General features: G+C 36.3%; 1 protein-coding gene across 1 annotated transcript in view; it reads right to left on the reverse strand.

Moving 5' to 3' along the window:
* The window catches only part of LOC124612632 (armadillo-like helical domain-containing protein 3), a 128,318-nt gene extending 126,107 nt beyond the window's left edge, over window positions 1-2,211 (reverse strand). The window contains exon 1 of the mRNA XM_047140930.1: window positions 2,189-2,211. The gene's annotated coding sequence lies outside the window, so the exon portion shown is untranslated. The remainder of the gene's footprint in view (window positions 1-2,188) is intronic.
* Between the last annotated feature and the right edge of the window lie 7,424 nt (window positions 2,212-9,635).

Here is a 9,635-nt window from a genome sequence, read left to right on the forward strand (position 1 = left end):
GCAAAAAGATCAAAGCAAGCAGCTGGCATTGACAGATGAAGTGTTTCGAAAGGATTCGTGTTATTGCCTCGTGTGAGACAGAAAAAAAAAGCAAAACGTGGAATCCACAGGTAAAGCATTCCCCAGGAAAGGAAATTTTGTATTTCCTGTAGATCAATATTTTAACAGGGTCTGGTAGAGTAACTTAAGTAAAAAGTATTATTTCAGTTTTGACAGCACTTTACTGCAACAGTCAAGATCAGATTTCTGAAAAATTACTGCAAATTTGTATTACCTACGCAATACCATTAATTCATACTCTCACAATCTGGATATCCAAAGAAGAATTGTATAAAAGAGTGAAAATGTATTGTAATGACATCTGATACATTAAGCCTTATGAGATGTTAATCATTCAGAACTGGAATTCTGTATACAATAATGCCAAACATGAGAGATACACAACAAACTGAAGGCTTGGGCATACGCATTAGTCATTCTCCCACCACAAAATCAAAACCCTCACTGTAGATTAGATTAACCTGTTTTTGTCCCAGGGACACAAAAATGAGATGATTCTCATGGATGTGCAACATGTCAAAGTATAACATAAAGCATTTGAGTATAATACTTACCACCATCATCATCTGTCACGAGATTGTCAAAATATTGCAGTAAACTGGAGTTGCTAATATGTACAGTATTAATACACTGCCAGAACAAAACATAGTTACGCACATTTAATAAATTTATCTCACACACACACACACACACACACACACACACACAATACCTGATCTTGACTGTTGTGACCAAGTGCTGTCAAAACTGAAATATGCTGGTAACAGAATTTTTACTTAAGCTGGTCTAACAGTCCCTGTTAAGATATTCATCTATAGAGTAGGAGTTGCCTATCAAAAAGTCTTTCAAACTCTCAGTAAACCGTGCTTTATCTGAAACCAAGTTTTTAATGGTTGCTGGCAGTTTATTGAAAATGTGTGTTCTTGAATATTGAACCCCTTTCTGGTCCAAGGTAAGTGATTTTAGATCTTTATGTAGATAGCTGTTCTTATTCCTAGTATTGATACTATGTATGGTGCTATTGGTTGGAAATACTTGCAACAAATTTTATTAAAGAATAAATATACTATAAAGCAGTGGTTAGAATATGAAGTTCCTTGAACAGAACATGGTGTTCTTTTATTTATACCACAAACGATTTTTATTAGGCCTACACGCTTTTACATGCTAAAAACTTTTGCTCCGTTGATGAGTTGCCCCAGAGTATGATCCCTTATGACATAACAGAATAAAAGTATGTTAACTTTTTTACATTTGTGTCTCCTACATCTGACACCATTCTAACTGCAAATACAGATTTGTTTCGGAGCTTTAGCAATTCTGTGGTAAGCCCGTCCCAACTGAATTTATTATCGAGTTATAATCCCAGAAATTTAACACTGTAAATCTTTTCGATCTGCATGTCTTTATATGTTATGGGATTACCGAACCTTACGTCACAGGTCAAAGCAGACGGGTGGAATCGGACGCTTCCATTCATCCTATGTTATACACATGCTGCAGCTGGAGAAATCGAGCAGTTTTCCAACTGGCGTACTCACACTTTCAACCATATGACTATCTTTTAGAGGAGTAAACGAATCTTTCACATTACGTATATTTTTGTGTTGTATTACAAGGCAGTACACTTTATTCTATTAAGTAAACAACACAAGAAATTAAGCTCCGAATTTAACCTAAAGTATTCAGTTTACATATTTCTTCACACTTAAAAACGCACGTTGTTAACATTTTACTTAAACAGTGCTGTGGCGAAGTTCCGCGTACTTTTTGTTGCAGCTGCGAAGATAATATTTCTTATAGCGGCCGATAACCTACATACATTTAATATGAAACACTAATAATCGTTCTAACATCAACTAAAATGTACCCGGAGTTAATAAGCTGAGGTTATGACACGATTCATACGACATTCCTGCTATTTCACACTACTCGCAGTTATACTGATAACTAAACTGATGGATTCCAACTATGTCGTTACTCGTTATTTAACTGTCTGAGTTATCGGTATTCGCTAGCGAAAAATAACTTGGCAGTTATTAATAACCGTTAACGATAACGGTTATCAAAGAATAACTGGAACTGTGATAACGGTTACTCCAGAATAACCGTTTGGCCCACCTCTAACCGCATGTTTACACCGACTATCTAAGCTCATGTCAGTTCAGAGACTTCATCACAGGTCGCAAAGACATGAGTCTCTGGTACATCTTTACTTGTAAAATTGGAATGCTTGTCGAGATGCCATGCTACAATAAAGGTCTCAAGGCAGACAATCTTTATTTTCCTGTATGCCTGTGCGGTTGAATAACCTATTTAGAGTGATCTTGCACCCTAATGCTGGGGACAATGTTAGGAGAGAATAAGGTCTAACAATAAATACGATCTGTATCAGTTGAACAAGATACTGTTTTCTAAGTGAAATGTTTGTTGCTTTGCTTTTATTATTGCATCTCTGTTCTGCAAAAATATTTATGTAGGACGGTTTCTTTCGGTATACATAGAAACTTCTAGACAAGCGTACAATTTTGTTTATTTGGCTTCCAGCAAATATCCGTCATTTAGCCAGGTATATGCTTCTTATAAAACACACAGACACAAGTCTCACTGACAGCACGCAAGAAGGAAGGAACTTTAAGTGCATAATTTTGAATGCTCCTACAAAATCTTATCTCTGGCACAAACGTCGTTGTGACTAAGAATCCATTATTGTGTATTTATGGTCAACAGATTATGATTGATATGTGATTCATCAAAACGGGACAAAAATGGAAGAAGTCAAGGAAACGTTTGAAATTATTGAAGAGCAGTATTCAAAATTAAAATTCGTTCTTCAGAATGAGGGGGACGAACTTTTCAAAAACAATGATTTAAAAGGAACTCAGGTGCTTTTTCAAGCTATTGTCAACAAATTAAATTTCGTGATGGATTTGGGCAACCTAGATGCTGAGTGTAAATCGAGACTTCAGGCGATAATGTTGCACATATCTACTGAAGAAGCTAAATTTTTAACCAGATGTGGTAACGAATTAAAAGGTGCAAATATTCTTCTTGATGCGATTCGCGCTAGTGAAATAAGAAGTACCGAGTTTCCTCTCATCTGTCTCCGGGCAGCAAATGTATGTGCTGCACTTCTCATCCACCATGACAATGGATCTGTAGAAGGTGCTGCTTCGGTAGTCAGAAAAGCAGTAGAGGTATGTGTATCAAAACACTTTTTTAAAAATAGAAAGCTTTTGAAGTTAGAAACAGTATGCAATTTCATCAAGTATTTCAAAACAGATTAGATAATTTACGTTGCTCGACGCGTTTAAACACGCAATGACCCATGTTTTCCAGCTGATTTGACAACCTACAAACGAGCTCCCTCATGTATTTTTGGTGTCTGCTTTCGGTCTATGATAATAGCGTTTCATTTCCACCGTTGGCTCATCATGATATTAAATTTCCTTGTAGTCTTGTGTTATTTATCTGTGATATCACCGTTCTCAGGGTAATGATACATTTTCATTGTTTAAAAAAAAAACTGGATGCGAATACCAACACGTCCTTACATCAAATCAAGATTAATCTTTGCACTTCATCCTCTGTCACCAGAGCCGCTGCACCCCGTTTACAGCTTAATAGCGGAGTGGTACTTATTATGTCTGCACATGTTTAAGAAAAAACAAAAACAAATAGATCAAGAGTTTTCCTCATTTTCCTTTATAATGAAACATTAATTTACGAAGGTATTATATTCACAGTATGTAGTACTGTGGGTGTTTTGTTCCTTTGATGTCAGTGATGATTTATTACAGCGTTCACTCCAGGGCTTATTGCGAGGTGGGGTGGCATGAAGAATTATTGTGCGACCTTGTTTAACGCGATGACTGCCCCATGTTTATAGTGCGTTTAAAATTAGTTGCAACTTTTGAAAGTTCAGTACAGAGATAGTGGAAGGAGGTGTAAGCTGAACGCGTCAAGTGACGACAAAGACCTATATTAACAATATATACCTCTGTGGGTTAAGATAACGCCTGCCCCACTCGGCGCAAAACCTGTCAGGCTTGCCCGACTGTGCTAGCTGGAAGTCGCAGAAGCTGATCAATCAGCAGTCTTTCTCAAACGATTTTAAAACTCCGATTCTCACACATTTTGTAGCGTCGTTCGCCAGCTTCATGATGAATTGCATATCATTTCGTCAGTGGTTATTGTCATTGTGATATTTTGATGTTAGTTAAACTACTGCAAGAAATTCTTAAAGTTTACAGTGAAAAATGGGGGTCGTATATTGTTGCATATGAAATTTAGATGAAATATTGAATTATTCTTTAAACTTGGAAGGATATCGCTATCTGTCTCCACTGTCGAGAAAATTAGATGTATTTAAACCACTCTGTCACGAATGCATGTGCCAATGATAAAGCCTGAATTAAGTATTCATAAATCCTTCATATCTCATAAACAGTGTGAGACTTAAAATCAAGATTTTGGCAAATGATAGCATGCTGAGAGGAGAGTATTTTGCCATATGATTAATATGCGAAATTTCCATAGCTACAGCGATATTAAAGCGACTACAATTTTTTAATGAAACAATGTAATTTTTAATTACCATCAATAGCTGGTGAAACGAGAATTGCTGTGGGTTTTGCAACAACAAAAGTGAAGAAGTTACACATTTATTTTTAAATTGACAATGGGTTTTTTCGTAGCTATTAACCTATCTGGCCCTCAGTTGCTCAATAATAAGACACTGTTACAGAATTCTGTCACAATTTCGGGTCTAGTGCAGCAGGGGATACAACCCGTCGGCTTTGAACAATGACGTCATTCCTTAGTCATAGATCGTAAAGACTTCACTTCGAGGCATAGACAATAAAGCAGTTCTGTGTTCTAATAAGCACTATCATTAAAATAATTGAATGTAAATCTAAAAGCTTTTGCTGTTATGTTTCAGTTTCGTTTCTTTACTGATTACTTAATGAAGTAGGATCAGTTTATTCTATCTCGTGCGATTTTTTTTTTTTAAAATGCCAAAAAACTCTTATTACGAACTGAAGGGAGCTAGAACACTAAGAAGAATCGCTTCTCGGCTTTTGACAAGATATTGCTTAATAAAGTAGGATCAGTTTATTCTACCTCGTGAGTTTTTTTTTAAAAAAAAGCCAAAAAACACTTATTAGGTACTGAAGGGAGCTGCTTAATGAAGTAGGATCAGTTTATTCTATCTCGTGAGATTTTTTTTTTTAAGTCAAAAAACACTTATTACGTACTGAAGGGAGCTAGAACATTAAGAACAATCGCTTCTCGGCTTTTGACAAGATATTGCTTAATAAAGTAGGATCAGTTTATTCTATCTCGTGAGATTTTTTTTTTTTTTAAGTCAAAAAACACTTATGCTTTTGACAAGATCAATGTTTATCTCTCTCGCATTCCTTTGTTTCTCAACATTCTCCTCAGCTCTTTCATCTCTGTAATACATGTTCTCTGGCGACTTGTGACGTCATTGTTCAAAGCCGACGGGTTGTATCCCCTGCTGCACTAGTCCCACAATTTCAACTATGCTAGAATGATAGTGAAAAGAATATTCGTAAGCTCTGTTGTGTTTTGGCAAAAGAAGACGATTTTAACATGACAACAAAAGAAGTTACGTATTACTCAAAATTTGTCACAGTCCTTCATGAATCCATGTTTTGGCAACTGTCTTCTTGGTATGGCTGACAAGTCAAGACCAGCCCTGTGGTGCAACATTTGCAATGGCTTCTTTTGTCGGCATTTCAGCCTCACTGAGTGTAAATTCATATTGTTTTTTACTACATTTCTTTTCACCTAGCCCCATATATTCAGAGTCGGATTTAAATGAGCATGATATGGAAGAAGCCTGATTAAACTATGCCCTTTAGCGTAAGCCAGTTCATAGACCTGGTAGCATGGAGGTTTTGGCTTGTGACGCACTACAAGTTTCATTAACTTCACTTTATATAAGCTAGTTCAACTTTATTCTGTGGATCATGTCTTTGTACCCAGAGCAAAATATCCATTCTCCTCCACCGCAGTTTTGGAGCTCTATCCACCACAATGGAGTCGCATGGCGCGTTGTTTATTGCTATTGTCGAATTCAGAAGCGACCACTTTTATTGCGAATCTCGCGTTCAGACGTGCCGCACTGTTATGATTAACGCAATGCCAACACGAAACACTTGTTCACAATATCTGACGACTGCAGAACATTTCAAAGCCAGAAAGTAGCACTTTACAACGAGAGCTAATGATCATAGGTGCATCTAACACGTGATTCTACGTCAGACTGTTTAAGCATGGCATGGCAACAGGGGCGCTTTACCAACTGAAATGCTCGCAGCGTGCTAGCGAAAGCCGACTTGTCATTCATGTTACCTGGGCAATGGCGTCACACTCCTCTGGTGAGCCAAATGTCAAAAGTCGCAACTAATTTTAATCGCAGTACAGTGGTGGAAGTTTCGCCACCAGGCACAGAGGCATGAGGCTCTGTTGTGAACACTGGATGCCACTCAGCGTCAAGCATATGGTTCTACTTTGGATGGCGGCGACCACACAGCAGTCAGTGTGTTCTGCAAACGTGGCTTGGTAGTCCATTCCGAAAACATTGTAGCAAAAATATGGCATTGTAAAGTTGAATCCCCATTCTATCTGTGGGTTTTTGGACCAAGAGGAATGTGCGGTACTAATCGTCAGCTTTGACCAGTAAAATAACGGTAATCGGTGCTGTGGCGTGACTTCTTGGCGTGCATTTTGATTTGCTGTCCTTTATATTGCTTTCTGTTGTTACATTTTTGTTAGTTCTACCTACATGTTTGTGGGAGAAACTATATTTTTAAACTTTGACATGATAGAGAAACGAAATACTGTTCTGTCTTAGAGGAAACAATAATATTTAGTCTGTTACTGGTATCAAGGCCAATTCACACTTAACCGTCACATCACGTCACATTAAAATATTCCACAATGCATTTCAAATGGTGCTTTCACACAGGGTGTCAATGGACTGTTACGCCACGTCACGTCATGTCCAGGTTTGTCGCGAAAAACGTTTTGACCATGGTGTCATCTGCTAACATTAGAAGTTAACCTATTTTCGCGGCACTCACTGATGTTGTAGAGGATTTCCTGCGTTTGTGTTCTCTTAATCTTAATTTAATGATTGTGCTTTGCTTTGGTGGTAAATTGTAAGTGTTCCATGGCAACTTGCATATTTTTTCCAGTCAATGTTCCTCCACAAGTGGGGTTAAATATCTGAAGCAAAAAAAGATTTAGGTTTTACAATAATAGAACACAGCTGATGCTCACACTGTGTATGAATAAGAATATAAGTTGATGAAGTAATCTTTATCAAATAACATTCTTGAGTGAAAAAGTCAGCCCTAACAAAGGAGAAAAATAGGGTTGTTTATGACATATTTAGTTCAATAACGAAAAAACAATGGATAAGGTAAAGAGTTTCTATGTATTCCCATATAAATATTGTTTGAAGTATATACAGACACACACACACACACACACACACACACACACACACACAGATGTTTCGAAATGTTTCACTTTTCAGCATTTTACCACATGAAAGTGGTCAAGAAGTTTGCTTTGACCATTAAGAAACGTTATTGTAGTTGTTCCATTCCAATTCTGTATTCTGACTTTTTGTATCACAGATGGTAACACATAGCCTAAATTTCACTGTTTGGTACTGGGCTAAGTGAATCGATGTAACGCAACATGACAGACACTGTGGATACACACTGACGTGATGGTGGCTCAATGTGACGGACCTCAACATGACAGTAGTGCGAATGGGCTTGCAGTCGTTTTTTCGTTAAACTATTTTCTTAATTTAAACTGTTTAGGCTGATTTTCACTACAGGTGAAGTGTTTTCTTAGAAGACTCAGTTAATTTTAATTCTGATAAATAGTTAAACATCTTTTGTGTTAACCATTGTGCTTTCATGTATATATTTGGAACTGTGTATTGTAGACTCCATGTAGCTAAACCAGATTTTCCAATACTAGTGTAGATATATTTATGATAGATTTTTTAAAAAATTGTACTGTATGTCATGGTACTAACTACAGCTGTATCAGTATTTTCATGGTAATCGATTTGGTTTCTTTCTAACACACAGTTAAAGCTGTTGTTGTTAAACTATTTTCGTTTTACTGCTAAAAAGTACAAGTATTGGAAAATACATACAGTAGTCTCCTCTTACGCTGTGTAGGCAAACTTATTTCTATGATACTTGAATCATTTGCGGGACAAAGAGGAGTCCGCTATACTAGTCACTGACTTTGACCAGTGATGTCATAAATATGTGATAAACACAGTAAGCAACGTGGCGATTATAACGTCATATTTAAGGCGATTTTTTCAAACATAACACGGTTTTGATTAAGAGAACTCAGTATATCTAAAAACAAATCTTCGAATTACAATTGTTATGATTAATTACATATAAATTAAAGAAACATTTCTTGGGAAAAAGCATTTGAGTACTGGTGTCATAAAAACAAGCTCTACAATTGTGATGACCATTATGACACAGTACAAACAAATATGTGTTGTAAGTTAACAGTAGCTAGCATCGGATAAAAGACTTCATGTATGTAAGTGAAGAGCAGATGACGATACACAGTTTCGAATGTATATACTTTTCAGTAGAAAATCGAAAACATTTTCATGAAAAGAAGTATAACTACCTGTGGAAAAACTGATTTGAATATTGTAAAAACAGCTATAGTGGAAACCACAGTAGACTATAGGAGGTAAAAAAAATATTTATTGTAAATAAATATTAGCTAATATCGGAAAATGTACTTTACCTGTATAGCTCAAGAGAAGACTGTGATACACAGTTTCAAAGATACATAGTTTTCAATAGTAAATTGAAGATCTTGACAAGATGCACATCATCTATTTAAGAAACTGAGTCGAATATCACATAAATAACTGTAGTGGGAACCAGAATTTGCAGTATGAACAAAATAAATTGACACTACACTTTTGCTATGTGGCTCTAGCAGAGACTGAGAAACACCATTACAGATAATTGTGCATCTTGTCAAGATCCTTTCTAGTTACTAATGAAAAATACATATATTCAGAACTGTGTATTTGCTCTCCCCTCTTGACTGTAAAGTCTATTTTCTGGTTCTAGCTGCCATTTACTTACAAAATCTATTTCTTTTTATTTTGTACCATGTGTTGTAATGTTCATTACAGCTGTAGAGCTTGTTTTTATGATACCAGTACTAAATTCGTTTTTTTTCTTTTTGCGAAATTATTCTTATTTATATGTGATTGATCGTAACAGTTGTAATTCAAAGTATTTGTTTTATGATATAGCAAGTTCTCGTAATCAAAACTGTCTGTGTTCCTCATGTTTGAAAAAAATCGCTATTGATGTGGCTTTATAGTCGCCATGTTGTTTACAATATGTGTCACATATTTACAATGTCACTTGTTCGGGCTGATGATAAGTAGCACAAATTCGTCTTTATCTGGTTCAAATGGCTCTGAACACTATGGGACTTAACATGTAAGGTTACCAGTCACCTAGAAC

Source organism: Schistocerca americana, chromosome 4, assembly GCF_021461395.2.
Source record: "Schistocerca americana isolate TAMUIC-IGC-003095 chromosome 4, iqSchAmer2.1, whole genome shotgun sequence".
NCBI lineage: Eukaryota > Metazoa > Arthropoda > Insecta > Orthoptera > Acrididae > Schistocerca > Schistocerca americana.